The 21,162-nt window shown below is 39.9% G+C and overlaps 1 protein-coding gene across 7 annotated transcripts in view; it reads right to left on the bottom strand.

The window, feature by feature from the left end:
• The window catches only part of ENOX2 (ecto-NOX disulfide-thiol exchanger 2), a 281,772-nt gene extending 261,089 nt beyond the window's left edge, over nt 1–20,683 (bottom strand). For 4 of the 7 annotated variants that reach the window (XM_057718174.1, XM_057718171.1, XM_057718173.1 and 1 more), the window contains exons 1-2: nt 20,489–20,683; nt 19,105–19,164 (exon numbers count right to left, since the gene is read on the bottom strand). The gene's annotated coding sequence lies outside the window, so the exon portion shown is untranslated. Of the gene's footprint in view, nt 1–19,102; nt 19,165–20,488 lie in introns of those variants that run through there. The other 3 variants (XM_057718169.1, XM_057718170.1, XM_057718175.1) reach the window with 3 other exon arrangements.
• Between the last annotated feature and the right edge of the window lie 479 nt (nt 20,684–21,162).

The following is a 21,162-nucleotide window of genomic DNA, read 5'->3' as shown; positions in this document are numbered from 1 at the left end:
CTAGAGCGACTAGTGAATAGGGTTTAGAGAAGGTTGTGTAGTGGGAAATAGGGGTATGGATGCATTCTAGGTACCTGGGACAAGACCACGGACAGCAGTGAATGCCTGTTTGGGAAAAAAAATCCTTTAGAAGGTATTTGAGGAGAGTAGTGATATAAGATTTGCATTTAGGAAGGACACTAACAGCTAGGCATAAAATGGAGTGGGAAGAGAGGGGATGCTGGGAAGAGGTGCTGTGATTTGGTCATTTGGCTGCATGGAAGAAAACCTGCACTCTAGTTGACAATGTTTGTTCTTGCAAAAAGCTGGGAATCAAGAGAGAAAAAACAGAATATGAAAGATTTTTTTAAGCTGAAAATCTGAAAGAGCATGGGTAGTGGCAGTGTTTAGAAGCTGTTGGGAATGCAATGATCCATCAAGACTCTGACAATAGAAAGTACCAGCAATGAGGGTCAGAAAGAAAGTAGATTTCTCAGCAGTCTGGTGGGCAGACAGCTCTACACCGTCTATGTCTTCTGAAGGTATAGACAATGGAGTAGTAATTAAGGGCTTAGGCCCTGGAGACAGACTTCCTGTAATCGAATCTTGATTCTGCTACTTAGTAATTGTGTGATCTGTAGGCAGGTTACTTATTGATAAATTCTGTGTCCCATTTTTTTCTACCCTTAAAATGGAAATAATATTACCTACCTCAGAGGAATGCTGCGAAGGTTAATCAGTTCATACATATAAGGCATTTATAACATGGCCTGGCACATAGTAAGCACTCAATAAATGTTAGCTATTATTATCATGTGTATGTATGAGCGAAAGACACACACTTAATTGCGGTATGTTCAATGCTCAATAACCATTGAAAGTATCAGTGCTATATCTAAGGAATGGTGATCAGTATAATTTAGCAGCCCAAGGGACATCTGCAGTATACTGTCCTGCATAGGCAGCATGCCTTAATTTTACTCAAAATGAGTATCTTAAGTCCTTTTTGGAAAAAGACAGATATGAGTAAGTTTTTCAGCTTATAAATATTCCTAGTGATTCCCCTTAAATAAACTAGTGCCAAGTCAGCTCCAGCAAACCACTGGCTGGTGTAAACTAACCATTACACTCCCATCCATAAGACCTGTTTTTCACTTCCCTAAAACACACTCAAAGGTACAATGAAGGGAAAAATCCATCGGATAACCAGCCTAAACAGCCAGAACCGAGAAATCTACTCCCTCTCTAATTTCTCTTGGCCTCAAACAGCAGGGGGAAAAATGATTATTCTGCAGATAAAAGACCTTCTTTCACCAATCAAAAAATATCAATTTCTTTAAAAACCCTAATAAGCTCTTTTTCATTTATATTTAAAGTGCTTACTTCCAGAAAAAGGAATGGCGTGAGGGGTGTTAGCCAGAGCTTCTGCACAGGAAATTTGCCACCTGAAACCAAGTTTAACATGGAGCTTCCAGTCACATGCCTAGTTTTCCCTCTAACCCTGACCCATTCCCTCAAGTTCCCTCCTGTATTTTTTTAAGTGTCAAATTCCATTTAAGTTAAATAATGACAAGAGGGCTTTATATCATCCTCCTTTCCTTTTCACTAGAAGGGGAAAATAAAGAATAGCTTTACTTTAAGATATGTTAAAGTATAAAGATATCTTAGATAAGGGTAAATTCTAATTACATGGTATCTGAGACAACATTTCTACTACCATCTTTCTAAAAGTCTCATAAACAAGTCATAACAATACTTGCACTATCTCTGACTCATTTTCTTGACAATATTCTCAAATAGTCACTGTCAAATGCTGAAGAAGAGTTGTCTGTGGTGTGAACATGCAGCCATTTCCCCAGTACATGGCAGAGTCTCTAATAAATTCAGATCTAAGAATGACTGCTTCAAGAATGTTTCCTGTAGAGGTTTTAAAGAACGTTTTACCAGAGAACTAGTATGAGCTAGTCAAGTATCTAGATTCATCTGCTGAAGCGATAACACAGTTTTAAACAGTATTCTTTTCAGTGGTATAGAACGTGTGGTTTTTCCCCTTTAAATGAATGAATTTAAAATTGAGAAACCATTTGCAAATTTTAAAAGATGAGAAAGTTCATCTGTTTTAGATAGATAGATAGATAAAAATAGAAAAGTGTAAAACTGAGTTAGCTATATATTTTTTCTGTTGATCTAGATAAAACACACAAATTTTAAAATATAGCCCTTCATATTTGGCCAGTATATTTTAAAGTATACACATACTTTTACCAAAACAGTTGTATATGTTTGTTGAGCAGAATATTAAAAACAAACTAGCTTGTTTTAGAAGGAAAATATTCCACACTAACCTTTTCAATTGTACATTTTAATTCCCAATAACTTTACAAGGCTCTACCTTCATTCATACTGATGTATAAATTAACCAAAATAAATAGTAATGTTTCTCCACATAATCTATAAAATTAATCTGGAAAGCACTCACATAGTAAAATAAATGTTGTGTTAAAAATAGCTCAGAAAAAATCTCTAGAGTTCTATCAAATAACACATTTTTTAAGTAAATGACTGAACTTGGTGTTCTTGACTAGTAGCCTAAGTAAAATTTACCCTGGATCCATCAACTGAGAGGCAGCCTGGTATAAGGGTAAGAAGAAGCACAGATTCTTGAATCAGATCAATTAACCTATGAGTTTGGGCTCTGCCACTTGTTAGATGTGAGACCTCAGGTCAGTTATCCTCTAAATCTCAGTTTTCTTACCTCTGAAATGAAGATCATAATGCCACTGACTTCACACAGGGTGGTTATGAGAAAAGACTGATCAAGTGTATGTTAAATCATTGTGTAAACGTTTTATATCATATCCACTATGAGTCAATAACCAACAACTATACTGGAATTATAAGTTGATTTTTAATAAAATAAAACCATGACAGAATTAAGCCTGTATTCACTATTAGGATACGAATACAACATTCAGTCATAAATGCCACCTAGTTAGCTTTGACATTATTCAGTAGGTCACCCTGGAATTGAAAGACGGCAAGAAGATAATGTCATTATTTTTTTTAACATAAACACTTTTATTAGCATAGAGAACTTCGTTCCAGATATAGTAATTCCAGTAGCATAACATTTTCCAGCATTTTTCACTGCCAGAAATTTAAACCAGTAACACAGGTCCATGAGAAACCTCTACTTATTGAGTAAAGCAATATTTTCCATGAAAATATATCTATTTAGTTTTGCAGTGGAGAAAACAAGATATTCTCTGGTTATAATCCAAAGAGAAAAACCTCAACAACTTCGCACATTAAAAATGTACAGAGACGGCTCTTCTGGAGTCAAGCATGCATTAGAGTACGGAGAAAACATCCAACAAGCACAACTCTCCAACACTTAGTGAAACAAACCAACCGCTACCCAAAGAAGAAACTGAAGCTATAAATTCAAATAAACGGGCTGCAGGGAGACTACACAAACCTGCTGTTGCTTTAATTGCAGACAATTCAATTCAGCAGCTGTTGGTCCAGGCACTAAGGTTCACTGTATGCTCTTCAGCGTAACCTTGAAATATTGTCACTCACTCACTTCTCCACATCATCTGCATGCTGTCCAATTAATGAGGAGCGAAATCAACTGTCAAACCACGTATCAAAACAGAACATGATCTTTTAGCTCTTAAGCACAGGAGCACAATATTTTAAGGACAATAAAGCAAGAATGGAGGTGTAAGTCCTTGACAATAAATGATATTCAAACTTATCAAAACGTGTGGTTGTAGAAACTAAGCTTCTGTTCTGTTCAGCAAGAAAGTGAAACTTTCTCAAGGTTTTTTTTTTTATTATTTGGAAGGATCCTTTCTGTCTAACTGCTGTATAAGAAGCCTTTCCAACAACATTCACCAATACCTGATCAGTCTCCAAGTTCTTCATTATTATGGACCAATATGTTTCTGAAAGCTTAAGAGAATACTTAAGGAACACTTCTGGTCCAATGATATTTTACAATACAGATGGTTTGGAGCTGGCATATTTAGCCTTGCTGTTTTCAGCACTTTTTTTTTCTACCAGGAGAACAAACAAAAATAATATAATGTTCATCAATATGAATTAAATAATGAAATAAAAATAAATTTACCAGACAAATGTGTTCTGGAATGCTTCCTATTTGAAATTTACTTACTCTTAACTATATCTCAAATCTAGACAACCAATTAACAAATACAGGAGTTAAGCTCAAGAGAAACACAACATACTAAGTGTTCTAAAAATTGCTTTTTGCTTCCAAATCACTGTCTTCTGTGCAAACACTCTAGGCTATATCACATACTACCAGTTGCAGACATAAGACTTGAGAAATTCAATACAAGAATACAGCAGAGAAGCATGCACAATTAAGGGATCAGGACTACCAATTTAACAGAGAACCCAGATTTTACATAGCAATCTGCTACAAACATTATAGCTAGGGGCAGGCATATTTTATGCAGCTATTTTGTTTAGCTCATTAGAACCTTATTTGTCCTTCAGTACAGTTGAACTGGAGGCAAAATAAGAGAGGAATGCACTTTGAAACCAAAGGAAAATTTCAGATAAAACAAAACATACTATACCTGAATATTGTACTAGGAACATCGTGACACTCTTCAGGGAACTGTTTCACGTTGTATTCTACCGTGAGTTATTCTCCCCTTAACCTCTTCTCTCCACAGAAAGAAAAGCCAAAGCACCCAAACCCCCACTACACACTATCCCTAACCCACCCCCCCAATGAAGAAAAAAGAAAAAAAAGCAGCTACAATTCAGCTCAGATCCGATGCTTCTGTTTAGCTCAGCTCCAGCCGAGCAACTGAGCTCTAGCAACGGAGCATAGGGAGGTGGATTCTGATGCCAGTAGCACTTCCATCCACTTCACTTACACAAAAGCAGGCAGTGGAAAATCCAGGAGCCTTGAAGACAAGGGCTGGAACTGGCTTTTATGAATTGCTATTACTGCATGTGTCACCATCCATCTCCAATGACGGACACTTATACGCTGAATTGGGAGTGGAGGGGGTGGAGTGGCGGAGGTTGGAGAGCAGGTGGAGAAGCAATTAGCAGTATGCTCATCGGAGAATTCGTTCGGGATTTCATACATCAGTGCCTAAAGACACAGCATGCAGTTGACAAATCAGAACTTTACGATTTGCATGCCTTAGAAGAAATCTTAGCTCGTAGCCCCAAACAAAATAATGCTTGTCCACTCTTATAGAGCATGGAAAGTCACCCCTCTGCTTTCTTTTTCCTCCAGCTACCCTTGTTCCTAAGAGATCAACATTCAGAATGAATATGTGCTAATTTTCCCTAAAGAACTGTTATTTAAAAGTCTGGAAGCAAAGGAAGTATAAAGAAATTAAATTATATTGAACATGACATCTCTTAACAAAAAGGCAAGAAGCTAATTATTTTAAGCCAACTTTTCATCCCTAGTCCCATTCCCCAGGTGCAGCTTTCATACCTATAATCAATGGATCACACAACTTTTGTGCATATATTTAACACTGAAAAACAATTTATGTATACCTAAAAATAGTTCAGTTAAAGTCAAGGTGAGAAGCTAGGTGACCTTTAGGAAGGCACTTTACCTGTAAGTGCTTTAGTTTTACTCATCTGCTAAATTGAAGCACATTTTTTTGACTTATTTCAAAATGAATCATGAGTAGGAACAAAAAGGAGATAGTCTCTTAGGAAGGAAACATGACACAATTGGAGGAGTACTGGGTCTGGGTATCAGGAAACCTGGGTTCAGGTTCCAGTTCTACAACTTTCTAGCTGTGTTACCCTGGACAAGTCACTTAACTTCTTAGAGCATAAGTTCCCATATTTTACAAATTGTACCCGTTCTAACTGCATCACAGGATTGCTGTGAAGAGCTAATAAGATAATAGATATGAAAACACTTTTGTAAATTGTAAAGAGCTATAAAATTGTATAGGATTATTATTATTATACCCTGGGACAAATCTTGCCTAAATGACTGAAATGAGGCACCTCTATCATATAAGGAAAATAATAAGGACCAATATAATTTCATGAAACATTATCCAATTCTTCCAATTTTAAAATTAAAAGGAAGTACTGTTTGTTCTTAAAATTCCACAGAAGGAAAATTTTTTGAAAAGAAAAAATTTAAATCTGATATATAATACATCAAAAGTTTATTAAAGATATGAAAGTCCTCTAATTCCTTCTTTCCTTTACAAAAAGTCAGTTAATTTTTTGTAAGGTCTAGTATCATGTCCCATCTGGAATGCAAGCTACCAGACAATGAGCACCTCCTTTTGTCAAATCTTTCTATTAACCTGGTACATCCTCACTGCCCAGTGTGTGGAAAAGGATTCAGGTTGATTACCTAAACCTAAATTCACAAGGTAAGAATCCAAACTCATGCTTCATGAGGCTCCAAGCTGCCTTGATACACTATATATACAGTGACCAGCTGGCTTCAGCTGGTACACAATTTTAGCACACGAAGTCCTGGGGTGGCTACACCTGGGGCACTAAATATTCCAGGCAATGTTTGGGGACCTTTGGTTCAGCCAAATCCCACATGTCCTGATTTTCACCTGTATGGTGGTTTCCCAAGTGTGTGTCTGTCCGCATGGGCCAAATCTGAAGCAGCCAAAAGAAAGGTGGGAGCTATAGCAGAAATATCAGATGTCAGCTCCCTTTGGCCCCCTCCAATGCCATCTGTGTCCTCAAACAAGTGCCCAGCCCACTTCCTGTAAGAAGAAAGAAAACTTTTTTCTAGCTGCCCCCTTGAATGTCATTGCCATACTGAAAATTCCAGTAAAATACGAGGGTGAGTCAAAAATTATCCACAGTCTGGCTATAGAATTTATTTTAATTAACTTTTAGAAAAGACAAATACATCATTTTTCAACATAATCTCCTTGTTTTCAATACACTTTGTCCATCTGTAAACAAGCTTTCACATTCCCTCATTAAAAAATGTTTTATGCTGAGCTGTGAGCCATGAATGCATCATTGTCTTCACTTCTTCAGAAGTGAATCTTCATCCTTGTAGGGCTGCTTTCAGGGGACCAAATAGGTGAAAGTCTGATGGAGCAAGATCGGGAGTATAGGGAGGATGCTTTAACACCTCAAAATGAAGTTTTCGCAGAGTGTCAACAGTGTGGGCAGAAGTGTGCGGACGTGCACACCCTCAGATCACAAAAAAACAAATCACCGCACGCTGCTCTTCTTTCATGCAAATCACAAGTGGGGCATCCATTTTTGCTCACACCACAGTTACAAATGAACTGATGTAACATGTTCACACCTGCACAGCAGTGACTAGGGAGACAGTAGCCTTAAACAGAAAGTGCCGATAAGACAGTGCAGCCAACAGAAGTTTTAATATAAGAAGAGTGCGGATAATTTTTGACTCACTCTCGTAAATATCCAAAATCAATATAAAATCAATGGGTAAAATAGGTAATATGAATCACAAAGACAGGTGAATGGTAGCTAGTAGCAAGTGAGCCATTAAAGGGGGAAGAGGGGAAAGGGTGGGGAGAGGAGTAGAGAAGAGAGGGGAGGGAAGGAGAGTGAAAGAATCTAAAGTGAGTGCTTTTTTTTTTTTTTTCTAAGCAGAAAAACATTTGCTGGAATCATCCAAAACCTCACCTCCTAGAAAGTGCTCATCTTTTGAGGTACTGGGAATGGTCCATTTACCACCACAGCTGCAACCCTAGCTTTCCTGACTGCTTAGGTAAACAGTCAAGAGCTTGAAAAAGCACTGATAGACCTAGCATCAGAACTCATTTTCCTTTGGCATGTGGAAAGCCAGGCAGGTGGGACACAGTTCTCTAGGAGTCTCATCACTGAAACCCTCTACCATAGCCTCACTTGTGGCATGGCTGGCCACTAATAAAGGTGTCAGCCCAATTTCAGGTTCGGCAAAGGAAGCTGGCCTGAGACTTTTAAAAACCCACTGGTAAGAAAGGAACAAAGGCTTTATTTCAGAATTAGGCTGTTCTGTCTTTGGGCATTGCAACTGAACTCCTCCATACATTTAAGCTGAAATTCATATTCCCCAAGTTCCTCAAAGGGCCATTCAAAGTAAAGGGAAAAGGACAAGAAAGACAATTTTTTGTTAGCTTCTTTCCCCACCATCAAAAGATGAGGATCATATCCAGAACATGACTGACAGCATGTACCAAAAGACAATAAAGTGGAGTGGAAGGCAGCAGTTTCAACCTAGATTAGCAAGAATGGAAATTAAAGCATCAGAGAATACTGATAAAAACAAATACACAAACATATACACCAAAATCCATTGCAATGTTTCCATCATCTTGATTTCAATCTCCAGAATGTAAGCACTAGTGATTTCCTAATCCACATGAACTTCTCAGCAGCTGTTACCAAGCCTGACTGATCTTTTCAAATGAATTCCTATTGTTAACCTCCTTGGATTCTGAGTTTTTTTGTCAAAAACAAAAATCCCAGTGGAAGATTTCAAATAACGATGAACTTGAACCAAACCATGAACCTAAACTGAGAGAAACAAGACTAATTTTCTAAACCCCAAACAAAACAGAAATGTTAATAGTTTGAAAGCAACAACTAGTGAATCGATTTGAACTAGACCAAAGCTTCATGTTTTCTGAATCAATCAAACTTGTACCAAATCCTGAGAGTCCAATCAGTTCAAAGAGCACACATCAAGACTTGGTTTCACCTGAGAGCCCACAATGAACCACAGAATGGCACTAAATAAGGAGTTGAGAAAACTGCATTCTCCTATTTTTTCACTGTTTGACCTTGGTCAAGTCACTTATACTCTTTTAGACTTGGCTTGCTTGCTTTGAAATGACTGGGCTTGCTTTGAAATGACCAATATCCAAGGTCTAATACTCTATGCCAATTATGAAATTTAGTCTAGTGACAAAATAGATTATGTCAAAATTTGGCCCTAATCTTCCAAAGTAGAGAGATGGACCACCTCAACTCTCCTAAGGGTTCATGTTTCTTGCTTTTTTGAATATGCTTCACATAAGAGTTGGGCAACTGTTTTTGCTCATTGGGCAAATGTACCTTGGGAACAGTCAGCCTAATATTCCTTTTCAGAATGCTTCTCTTCAAAAAATATTTCAGGAGCAGTTTGTTTTCCTCAAATGAAAGCTACAGGTGAGTGGTCTGGTCCCACAAAGGAAGAAGGAAGAAAGTGCACTAAATTATGCTGAGCACCTATTGCATGCCAAACATGGCATGATACTTTACATTATATTTTTTAATCAGTCCTTGCAACACAGCTGTATGGTAGGTATTATCATCCTAATTTTATAGGCAAGGAAACTGAGGCTTACTGATGTTAAGTCACTCAACTGGTAAGTGATAGATCTGGGATTTGAACTCAAGCAATCTGAATCCATTACTATACCAACGTTTTAATGATTAAAGTCTGAATGACTGAATTTTCTTAATTCAGTGATTCAACTGGATTTGCTTAGTGAATAAATCACCTGCTGAGTCAATACAGTGAATTTAAACCTCCTTGCATTTATACTGGATAGACGACTTTCTAAAAAATTTCATCCAACAATGTGGTTAAGACCACTGGGCTCTGGGGCTTCCCTTGTGGTGCAATGGTTAAGAATCTGCCTGCCAATGCAGGGGACACAGGTTTGAGCCCTGGCCCAGGAAGATCCCACATGCTGTGGAGCAACTAAGCCCGTGTGCCACAACTACTGAGCCTGCGCTCTAGAGCCTGCAAGCCACAACTACTGAGCCCACGTACCACAAGTACTGAAGCCCATGCACCTAGAGCCCATGCTCTGCAACAAGAGAAGCCACCACAAGAAGAAGTCTGCGCACTGCAATGAAGAGTAGCCCCCACTCTCTGCAACTAGAGAAAGCCCACGCACAGCAATGAAGATCCAAAGCAGCCAATAAATAATTAATTAATTAATTAATTAAATTAAAAAAAAAAGACCACTGGGCTCTGGAGTCAGACAAACCTGAGTTTCTTGAGTTCTGGCTTATTAACAAGGTACTTAACCATGCTGAGTCTCAAGTTTTTTTTACCTGGCAAATGGAGAAAGAAGTAGTACTTATTCATTGGGTTGTTGGAAAGTGTTAATGATGTGACAGCAACTAGCACAGAGCTTGACACAAAATAATTATTCAATAAATGCATATTAGAGCTATACTTGCATTCACAAGTAACAGAGCAAGAAAGGAAAGGTTATAAAGAGAAAGGAAACTAGGATTCATTGAACTCAAGTGCTCTTTGGCCTGTAGCACAGATTTAGTTTGAAAGAGGTTTTCAGTGGCCCATCCATACCCTTTAAAAGTAAGCTGCATCTTGCAGTAGATTAGCATATTCATGAAGCAACATGATTATACTAATTGGTGGTGCCTAAGTAGTAGCAAGGAGACTTGTCATGTGCTCTACTGAGCAGCAATTGTCCCTAGTTTCCTGGAATCTATCTTTCTAAAGAGAGGGTTGGAAAGTGGCAGATAGAAGTACTGCTGGAAGTACCATGTGGTCTAAGGCCCCCTTTCCCCCCCATTCTTCAAGTTCCAGCTTCTATTTCATTCACCCATGGCCCTCTTAGCATATACTCCTCTCTTCCCTCAGTTTATTCTAGTTTTATTTGTGATTCTTCCCTTGGCTCTAGCTCTGTCTCTGCTCATCAGCATCAAGTGGTATTTATGGAATGTGTGTCTGGCACTGCACTAGGTGAAGTGGAGGGACATCCAGAAGTTAATCAAAGAGACATGTCCCAAGGCCAAACAGATCTAGGATCCACAGGTAGACCAGAGTTTTGGGAACACAGTAAATGCAGGTATAATTGGAAGATTTGGTTGATTTCAGAGCACAAAATGGTTTGTTCATCTAGTTAATGATGTGCATACTGAAGAATTTAGAAAGAATTATACAGTTGTCGGCAACTTGATTTGAAATGCATAACAAGATGGATAGATGGATGGACAGGTGATAAAGCAAATAAAGTGTTAATTATAGACTCTAAATGGTGGGTATATGGGTGTTCACTGTATGATTCTTTCAACTTTTCTGTATATTTAATTTCTTTCATCATAAAAGGTCAAGGGAAAAAGGAGAGGGGTAGGTAAGGGGTACAGCTTTTTCAACTTCAAATGTTTCAGAACAAAATAACCATATTTACATGGAGAAGCATAAACCAAATAGGGCAAAATATTAAAAATTGGTGAATCTGAGTGAATGATATATGAGTCGTTATATGATTCTTTTAACTTTTCTATATTTACAATTATTTCAAAATAAAAACTTAAAAGTAAGTTTATTGAAAACTGACCCCTTTCACCTAATGCCTCAGTTGTCATTTTTAGTAGAGAGGATATTAGGTCCACAGTAGTACAGAAATTGGAAAGAATGGGGTGAGGGAACAATAATCAACCCGTAGATATACTTGGATGCCTACTATATGCAAGACATTGTGCTAGATACTGTGGCAGACCCAAAGAGGTTAAAAACACAGTCACTGCCCTGAGAGTGCTCACAGCGCAGATGAGGGAATGCCAAAGCAGTGTCTGAAAGGGTAACTGGCTGGCCAGATAAATTCTGTAAGACAGAAGTATGAAGATTGGAAAGACAGAATGGAACCAGACTGCGGAAAGTATTGAATGCCAGGCTAAAGAGTTTGGACTTCATCCTATGGATAATGGGAAACCATTTACAGTATCTGAGTCATAGAAACAATATGCTCCAAAACTGATTGGCTAGATAGAACAATTTGGGCACAGTTGCCTTTAATATGCATTTGTTTTATATTCATGTACTTCTGGCCCTTATATCTACTTCCCTTATCTGGATGTGGCCTTTAGGGATTTCCAACATTCTGGATGCTGCCCATTTTTTAAACAGCCAACTCTTCAGCCTCTGTCCCTTTCCCTCCCTCAGCCCCCAAAGGGAGCTTACCAGCACTCATCTCTGCCCTACCGACTCAGTAAGCAATAAATAAGCCCCATACAGTATCTTAAACTAGTAGCTATGCTTTGAAACTCTGATTTCCTTCATGATAATCAAACCCCAATTACTACTGGGATCACTGATTTGAGTTGGAAAAAATGAATATTCAGCCAAACAACATGTGAAGGAGTGCAGGAAGCTATGTCCTGTGTGTAGAAGGAAACAATTATTCAAAGTGATCTTTGTATACTGAACAAAAACCTCATGGAGATGGCATTCCTGAATAGCAGCAAGTGATTAGGGAAGGCCTCTCAGACTGCCAGATCAAAAGGTGGACTTTCTCTGTCTCCAGTTTTTTCCCCATAAAGCCCATCCTCCAATCCAATCATGTTACTCCCCATTTAAAACCCTTTGCTGGCTCATCCCCACCTACAGGATAAAGGTCAAACTCCTTAACAAGCAGACATCCTTCACCAACTGGCCACAAGATAGCTTTCCAGATCCTTATCCTGTCCCCTCTTCCACACTCCCAGTGGTTCATACACAGTATCTCACCTTTTTCTTAACTGTCCATTTTTACCCATGACTGCTTCGCATGTGTTGGCATTCCCTCTTTCTGGAATTCTTTCCCACCACCTCCTTGTCCACTGAGATTCTAGGCAATGCCCACTCATCCTTTGTGATTCAGCATAGTTAAGACTCTGGTCTGTAAGTAGCCCACCCCTAGCAGTAATTTCCTCCATCATGTTCCCAGGGCGCCTTACATAGCTCTTTCTCTGAGCACCTTTGCCATTGTAATATCATTATTGGTTTGGGTGTCCATCTTCCAAACTTGACTGAGAGCTCCTTAAGGGCAGGCAGGGACTACTTCTAATTCATCACTGCATTCCTAGCGCTTAGCATAAGGTCTGGTCCTGTATATGTGCTTAAATGTCTATTGAGTAAATGAGCTTGAATATCAAGTGCCCCTTGAATTCAAAGAGAGCATCTCTTGAAAGGTGAAAATTAGAATATTATGTGACCAAAGTAATCCTAGTGAAGTGTGTTCGAGGACTTGACTGAAGAAGAAATGGTAGGACATATTCTGGGGCCTTACTGTGGCACAGTTTCTACCCTAGGAAGCTCTTACTGGCAGTTGTTGCTGGCTAAAAAGAAGAGCAGCTGGAGTGGATGAGAAGGGCCATTACTGGGGATTTCCCCCAAGTTATGTTCACAGTTCACCACTGAAGCAATGTTGTTTAGGTAACATTCTCTACATGGTGTTTCAACTCTTTTGAATTATAGCCAAACTTGTATTTGTGCTCTGCCTGCAGATACATTTGGACAAGCCTTGTTAATGAGTAGTCATGGAAAGTTCTCCAGTTCCTATTCTCACCTATCATTATTATGCTTAAAGGACCATTGAAAAACTGAGAGCCAAAAAGGGGGGCAGGGAGGAGCTAATAAAAACCATCTTTTATTTTTCTCCTAGATTGCCAATATCTTTCACCGCACCTCCCGTCCTACATTGTTTTATACTGTGTATCAATAAAGGCAAAAAAGGACAATGAAGACTTCAGCAAAACTTTACACTTTGCAGGCATGAAAGAGAGGAAGCAACACTGAGGTCTGGCATATAAATCTTTAGAGGTATGATCAGTTGCCACTTCTAGAAAGCAAACATTTCAGCTGTTTTAAACAAATAGCAAAAGCAATTAGCCCTTTCTGTAGACTAAAGTGGTGTATGCTGAATTATTTTTTAAACCAGAGTCTGTTTTGATCTTCAAAAACGTCAAACTGGTAAACACTTCGCTTTTTTTGTACATATAAATCTAAAAGCCAAGCCTAGCTTAAGGAAGATTTAAGAGACATAAAATTTGTCTGAGGTGTCTGCCAAATCTCCACAGCAGAGACAGAACCCTGGAAAAGCTGACATAGTCATAACTCTCACAACATCACCAGCAGGTTTGTGCAGGGCTGGACGTACAGAAAGTCACTGTTCCTTCCCTCAAACTGTTTGTAAACAGAGAAGTAGATCATTTGCTTATCAGCTATCTGGTAGCTCATTTTTGCCTATATATCCTACAGAGGAAAGAGACAGGAAAAAAAAAAGAAAGAATAAATCCCTACTGGCCGGTATACCAGCTTTCAGTGGAGTAAATTTTCATTTATATGATGGACCTGCTTGTTGAAACCTTCTCTTTCTTTCATTTGCTCTTTCACACTCATTCTTGGATGTACACTAGATCTCTCTGTCTGTCTGTCTGTCTGTCTGTCTGTCTGTCTGGAAGGCATGAAAAAGGGGTATTTACAAGTATATAGTGCAGTGCCTGGCAGAGTGCTTTGCACATAATAAGCCCACAATAATTCATCAAACGAATGGAAACTCTACCTATAATTTCTCTGTTCAACTTATTTGATCATGGAGCAGAACTATGCATTCTTTTTCCTGGAGTATTTAACAGTGAGAAATCTTTACAAGGTGATATCGTTTTATTCTGACAATTCATGCTTAGGACTTCTATCCTTAAAAGAGCATCCATTTTTTGCACAATGGGTATTATTTGTAAGGAAAATGAAGGAAAGACCACATGGCAGGATCCTGAATGACAATATGGACACCAATATGTTTCTGTAGAGAAAATCAGATATTCACCTGATTGTGTGTCGTTATGGTAATCCACTACATATGTCTAAGATCACTTAGCAATGCAAGAGTACAGTGCACGCATGGGCTGCATTCTGTAAATACGATTAACAGTTAAACTCAACCAAGGTCTTCCCTGGGGACAGATTGCTGGAAAATACATCTACACGACATTTTAAAAAAATAAATTAACCAATGACACTGGCTCCCATGAGACACATTGTTTCTTGTACATTCAATTCTATCACAGTTTTCTGTAGCTCTCTGCTGACATCCTCATCCCAAAAGACAGAGAATTTCAAAACAAAAAGAAAAACAGAGCAATTGGAGCTCTTCTGTCTCTCCTGCATGAAGTGTTATACACACAAAGGAAAGATTTCTGTACATTAACACAATGTGAATCGTGATGTGGTGAGATCATGCCGGTCTGGGCTGTTTTTGCTATGCTGTGGTCACATATAACTTGCCCAAGGGAATGAACAAAGTCTGTGTGCATACTGACAAAGACTGGCAGGGGCTGTAGGAAAATGAAAGCTGTGTTATAGCAGGGGAGTTTGATTTTTTTCTTCAAAAAAATGTTCTTTATTATGATTACTTTTCTTTCCATTTTCATTTAATCAACTTTCCTCATCTGTAACATAGGGATAACTATTGTGTGTATTTAACATTTTTACTCTGAGGATGAAATGGAACCCTGGTGGACTGCCTGGCACACAATAGTCAACCCATACAATCCACACCGATACTTGGTTAGCATTAGCTAAACATCTATTATGTGCCAGGCACTGGCCTAAGCCTCCAAGAAAAAGTAAATCGTGGGAGGAAAAAGTGACGCTGGAAAGAAAAGCAGAGAGCCGATTTTCAAAGGTTTTATAAAGCAGTCTAAGAAATTTGGATTTTATCTTCAGGACAATGGGCAGCCTTTGAACTATTTTATATAGAGCTGGATAGCTTTAGACTTGTGATTTAGAAACATCATTCATTATGTCAGCATTGGTGGAGAGAGGATTGGAAGGGAGGCAGGCAGGAGGCAGCAGTAATCCTGGGTAGAAGTCATATGTGTGTTGCGGGGTAGGAGGGGGCAGTGTGCCCCAAACTAAGGCAATGGTAATAGGAGTGGACATAGGGAAAGCATTTTTAAATAACTTTTTAAAAATGTAAAAATACGTCCTTATAGAGGATTAGTAAAAAAATACGGAAAAGGCTAAAAACAGAACTCATATGTAATCTTTCTATTTACAGGAAAACTTTATTAATAATTTTTTGTGTGTTTAGCATTATGGGACTTTTCCTATTATGTGCACACAGATGTGGGGGGTGTGCATGTGTGATGTGTGTGTGTGCAAAGTGAGGTGTCAGCTTTATAACCTGAATTTTCTCTAAATATATCACAAACAACTTTCCACATCATTAAATATTCTTTGGTAACATCAATTTACATGGTTACTTAGTAATCCACAGATGTACCATAACTGATTTAATTTAAACCTCTAGTATTAGACATTTATCCATAAAATGTTATTTTTTTCTCTTTCCTTCTTTCTTTTTTCTTTTGCTATTATAAACAAATTCTGGGCTAGACATGCTGTGAGCTAAATTTTTAGAAACTTCACATTTATTTCCTCAGCATTAAGCCCTAGAAGTTGAAGCAGGAGGTTGAAAGCTATGTTCGATTTTAAGATTTTTGATACATATTGACAAACTCTTTCCAGAAGGGCTGTATCAAATTACAGTCCCACTAGCAGTGTCTATGAGTAGGAGGAGACCCATTTCAGAGTGATTTCAAGGATGGAGTCAACTGGATTTGGTGGATGGAGAAGAGCAATGGATCCCTGGCAGAGTATCAGGGCAGGAGCAATGTGAACTCTGTCAAGAGGAGAGGAGCAATGGGCAGGCCTGAGGAACAGGAGACTGGGTGGATAAATGATGAGGAAAAAAAAAAAAAGAACAGCAACCACAGGAGAGTGGGAGAAAATGAAGAAAAAGAAAGAAAGAAAGAAAGAAACCTCTAGTGAAATTATACACCCAGGTCACTTTAATTTACTGCTTTGTTCTGCAAAAGTAGCAAATGTGGCAAACAGCTAATCTTTTTTTTTTTTTTTCCTTTTTAGTGTTTGGCACTCTATGGTACCAAGGTCTGCAGTTATATTCATGTGAATATGTTGGTTCATTCTTTTCATCCAATCACCATTTATTAGGTGTCTACCATGTACCAAGTACTATTCTGGATGCTTTGGGTGTGGAGATAAATGAGACCTGGTCCCTGCTCTCAAGGAGCTCCCAGTCTAGGGAAGAGACAGACGCATCCACAGACCAACACACTATGGTGTGGTACAAGGCTAGAACAGAGCTAGGTGCAGGGTCCTGTGGAAGCCAGGAGCCTATTGCTTCCTGTGTGCATACGTGTGTGTGTGTGTGTGTGTGTGTGTGTGTGTGTGTGTGTGTGTGTGTGTGTGTGTGTGTGTGTGTGTGTGTGTGTGTGTGTGTGTGTGTGGTGGAGGGAGGGGAGTTGCAGGAAAGGCTTCACAGAGGTGTTGATATTTGAAATGAGTCTTGAAGGAGTTTCTCGGATGGCTAAGGATCACAGATCATATTCATACTCTTTGTATGTTTGCGCCACTGCTCTCAAGGACACTCAGTAAAGCAGTGAGGATGCTCATGTGTAACCCAAACCCATTCGTGATAACAGCCTCCTCTGTTACCTTAATGGATATATGTACACAGCCTGATTTAGGCCATCCTATGCTCATTTTAGCATATAGAGGATAATAGGCAAGTGGCATACAGGCTTTTAAAATAGTTCAGATGACACTGATAAAATAATAATATTCAAGTCTACCAAGTCCTACAAATTCTACCCCCAAATGTCTCTCAACTCTGTTCCCTCCTCTCATATGTTGCTCCCTCGGGTACTCACCAACTCTCTCTGGAGCAGAGTACCAGCCTCCTAACTGGCATTGTCCCCTTCCAGTGCATAATACAGTGAAAACCTGATCATGGCACGCCTCATCTAAAACATTTTAATGTTTTTCTTTTATTGCCAACAAGCAGTATTTTCCAAGTGTCAGTCATTTGAGTATTACTTGCTGATTTTCCCATATTTACACGCCATGTGTACTATTATTTAATTTTTCTCTTTAAATCAACTTAAAACTGGTTACTTTCTATTTTCACTAAGCTGTATCCTAAGTAACCTTAGATTTGATGATGTAATTCAGTTTTAATTTTTGTAAGCCACATTAGAATATATAATTAATAAAATTTTAAATGTTTGTGGGAATACAACATAACTACCATGGTAGATGCCATACATTTTGAGAAACACTGGCCTATGTGAGCACATCTAAACTTTTTATCATTGTGTTCAAAGTTCTTCACAAATCAGCCCTGACCTATCTTTCCAGACTCTTCTACCATTATACCTTCCTTTCCCAAATCTGCACCCCAATCATGCTGAATTCCTCAATACTGAATGGACACTCTTTGCTCTTGTAAAAACCCCATGTCTTTCACAGACTGTTTCCTCTATCTACAATGCCTCCCCTCTACTCTTCTCTGCCTGGCAAACTCATTATCCTTCAAGACCTATCTGTCACGTCACCTCCTCCCAGAAGCCTTCTTCCTGACTCCCCTTTACAGTTAGTCACATCTTCCTTCATCCTCCCATAGCACTTTGCACCTGTCTTTGTTATACTGCATACTACATTATCTCAGAATGATGGGCACCTATCTCCTCAACTAAACCTAGGAGAGCTCACACCTCCTACTCTGTTGTATCCTCAACACTTCATGTGGGGCAAAGGTCATGGAGGAGACCAATTGACCTAGAAGGTCACTTAAAGTCTAAAATAAAATAAAACCTAAAGTACTGCCAAAGGTCCAAATAGCTTAGAGGTATGACATGTTTTATAAAGAAAATCATCTAATTCAAAGATAGTAATACTGACTACAGTTTTGGCAGACACAACTAGCCACGGCTGCAGTAGCAGTTAAGCTAATTTGCTTTTGGCAGCTACTTTACAGCAGACACATACTGACATAGAAACTAAAAGTGAATCACTTGTGTTTTTGCCAAGATGATCAAATACATCTCACAATAATCTCTCCTTACCATAAATGGAAAGTCAAGAACAAAAGTAACCAGCAAACTATGGTGGACAGGTCATGGGCTCTGGAGTCAGAAATCTGTATTACCCAAACCCCAACTCAACTCCTTACAATCTATGTGACTTTAGGTAGGTTGTTTAACTTCTTGACGTTTTAGTTCTCTCTTCTAGAAAAGTGGGAAGAACAGTACCTACTTCATAAGACTCAAGATAATGTGACAAAGTGCTTATGAAGCACCTGGAACATTACATGGGCTCAATAAATAACAATCATTATTGTTGCCCAATGAAATGACTACAATTCAGGTAATATGATGCACAAAGACAGCAAATGCATTTCTTAAGAAAATTAATTTATATCACCAGGCTTTAAAAGTAACAACTATAAAGTGTAGATAAGAATAGCCACAAACAAAACAGTCTATAAGACAAAGTTCTTGGGTTTAAACTCACACCTGGAACATACCACCACACTTCTTTGTGTTCTCCAAGAATTGATCTCAAACCAGCTTCCCCTAGGATGAGAAAAACAAAAATCACCCAATCTTAACTTTTTGCTTTTATTTGATACAGAATAATATCCAAACTATGTGGATGCTTTAAAGTGTCCTATTACTATGATCCCAAGCGTTTCAATACTATTTCTTTCCCAATCTATCCCTACTGACATGTTTTACTCCAGTCAGGGAAGCCCACCTGTTATACAAGTGCTGCCTCTTCTATCTACCCTTCTCAAATTCCAAGCCCAGTATGAGGAAGCAGTTTCTCCCTCCTCTTTGCCCATTTCAAGTCCCCTTTACTCTTTTGGAACCCAAATTAAAATTCATCTCCTTCCCAAAGCTGACCAGGATTGATCTGGAAGCTAGATGAGAGTTTCAAGCCTTCAGCACTTCCAGGGTTCGGCTTGACTTTCCATAGGTCAACCCCCCACCTCATCAGTATCCCCTTCCACTAACCCCTCAGCACTTTTTGCACGCGTTTGTAATAATAAAATAATACAGTCTCGTTTTGCACAGTCTACTTTATTCTGTAGTTGATGTGCCCCTTAAATATTTGCCAACTTCAATGCTCGCTGGAAAGCCCTGAAGCACTCGGTTTTTACAATAGGTCTAACTTGCCTTTTATTCTTATCAGAACACTGCACTGAACCTTAAACACATATTTCTCAAAAGCGAGATTCCTTCCTTCTTCTGCTCCCCATCCCTTCTGGAAACTGAGGGGAAACCCTTTCCGCTCCAAAGACCTGGTCAGGGAAGGGGCAAACGGCTGGAGGGGCCAATGAAGAGATGGCGACGATCCGGATCTCACCATCAAAGTGGCAGAAAGTGAAAAGCTGACAAAAACTCACGCCCAGGGCGTGCCAAGGAATTCCCATGCCCCCAAAGGAATGCGGTGTGTGTGCATTGGGACGGGTGTGTGCCCAAACCTGAAGTGCAAATTGAAAGAAAAGAGGAAAAAGAGATCGCCCAACTCCTGCAAGCAGTAAGGAGAGTCCAGAAGCAGCCCAGGGAAGACCCTGGTGGAGAACCGTAACTTCAGATGTCTGAGGAGGCACAAGGCCGGGGTGGGAGATACGGGATGGCGTTGTGGAGGAAAAAGACAGCGGGCGGATTTGAGGAAAAAGAGAAAAGCAGGCACGCTCCCGAGGATCCAGGGAAACAGTCACGGCTAGCTCAGGTGCCCACCCGGCCTCCCTGGCCGGACACCCCCACACCCGCAGAGGCGGAGCTGGGCGGAGTCTGGGCCGAGGCCCGAGGCCCCGGAAGCACCCTCCTCTCTAGGCCCCCCTCAGTCCCACAGTCCCCAGCCTCAGCCGTCCAGGCTTTCTGTCTCTCTGACCTCCAGCTCCCCGGCTACCGAAGCGCTACTCCTCATAGAGCCGCGGAAAATCGGGCCGGCACGGTAGCTTCCGGGCAGGCGGTGCCCTTGCGGCGCCCCGCGCCGAGCGACAGTCTTAACTTCCCACCTGGCGCTGCCGGCTTAGGCCCGGCGCCTAGGCCCAGGCTAGACTCTCCCCAACTTCGCGGCCGCTGCCGCGTCTCTTATTGGCTACTGGTCACCAGGGAAGCCGGCGGCCGGAGCCCTTGTCCTCATGGGAAATGTAGTTTGAAGTCGCTGGAGGCGGTTCTTCCTAGTAGGGGGAGCGGGATGGGGAGGGTGGAATCCAATATTGACATTGGCGGAGAGACTCAAGTGAAGACAGAGGATTGTGGTAGATGGAGTCAAGACACTTCTTTTTATATACCCACAATTCCTTCCCCGCCAGGCCTCTCCCCCGGTTCCTGTTGTCCCCAGAGTTTCGGCTCGAGGAGGGTATTCTGGATGTTGTAGTTTGGAGTGTGCTGTCTTAGCGAATTCTCCCGTCTTGGGGTATGGGGTTGTTCTTGTGGGGACAGGTGAAGGTTCTAGGTTGATTTTACTGTTGGTTAAGCTACTAGCATTTGGGGGGTAAACACTTTATATCGTGATTTGAAATTCTCGTTGAGTTTTGATTCAGTGGCTTTTTAAAAAAT

The sequence above is a fragment of the Hippopotamus amphibius genome, chromosome X, assembly GCF_030028045.1.
Source record: "Hippopotamus amphibius kiboko isolate mHipAmp2 chromosome X, mHipAmp2.hap2, whole genome shotgun sequence".
In the NCBI taxonomy this organism is placed as follows: domain Eukaryota; kingdom Metazoa; phylum Chordata; class Mammalia; order Artiodactyla; family Hippopotamidae; genus Hippopotamus; species Hippopotamus amphibius.
This window is presented reverse-complemented; position numbering and strand designations above follow the sequence as displayed.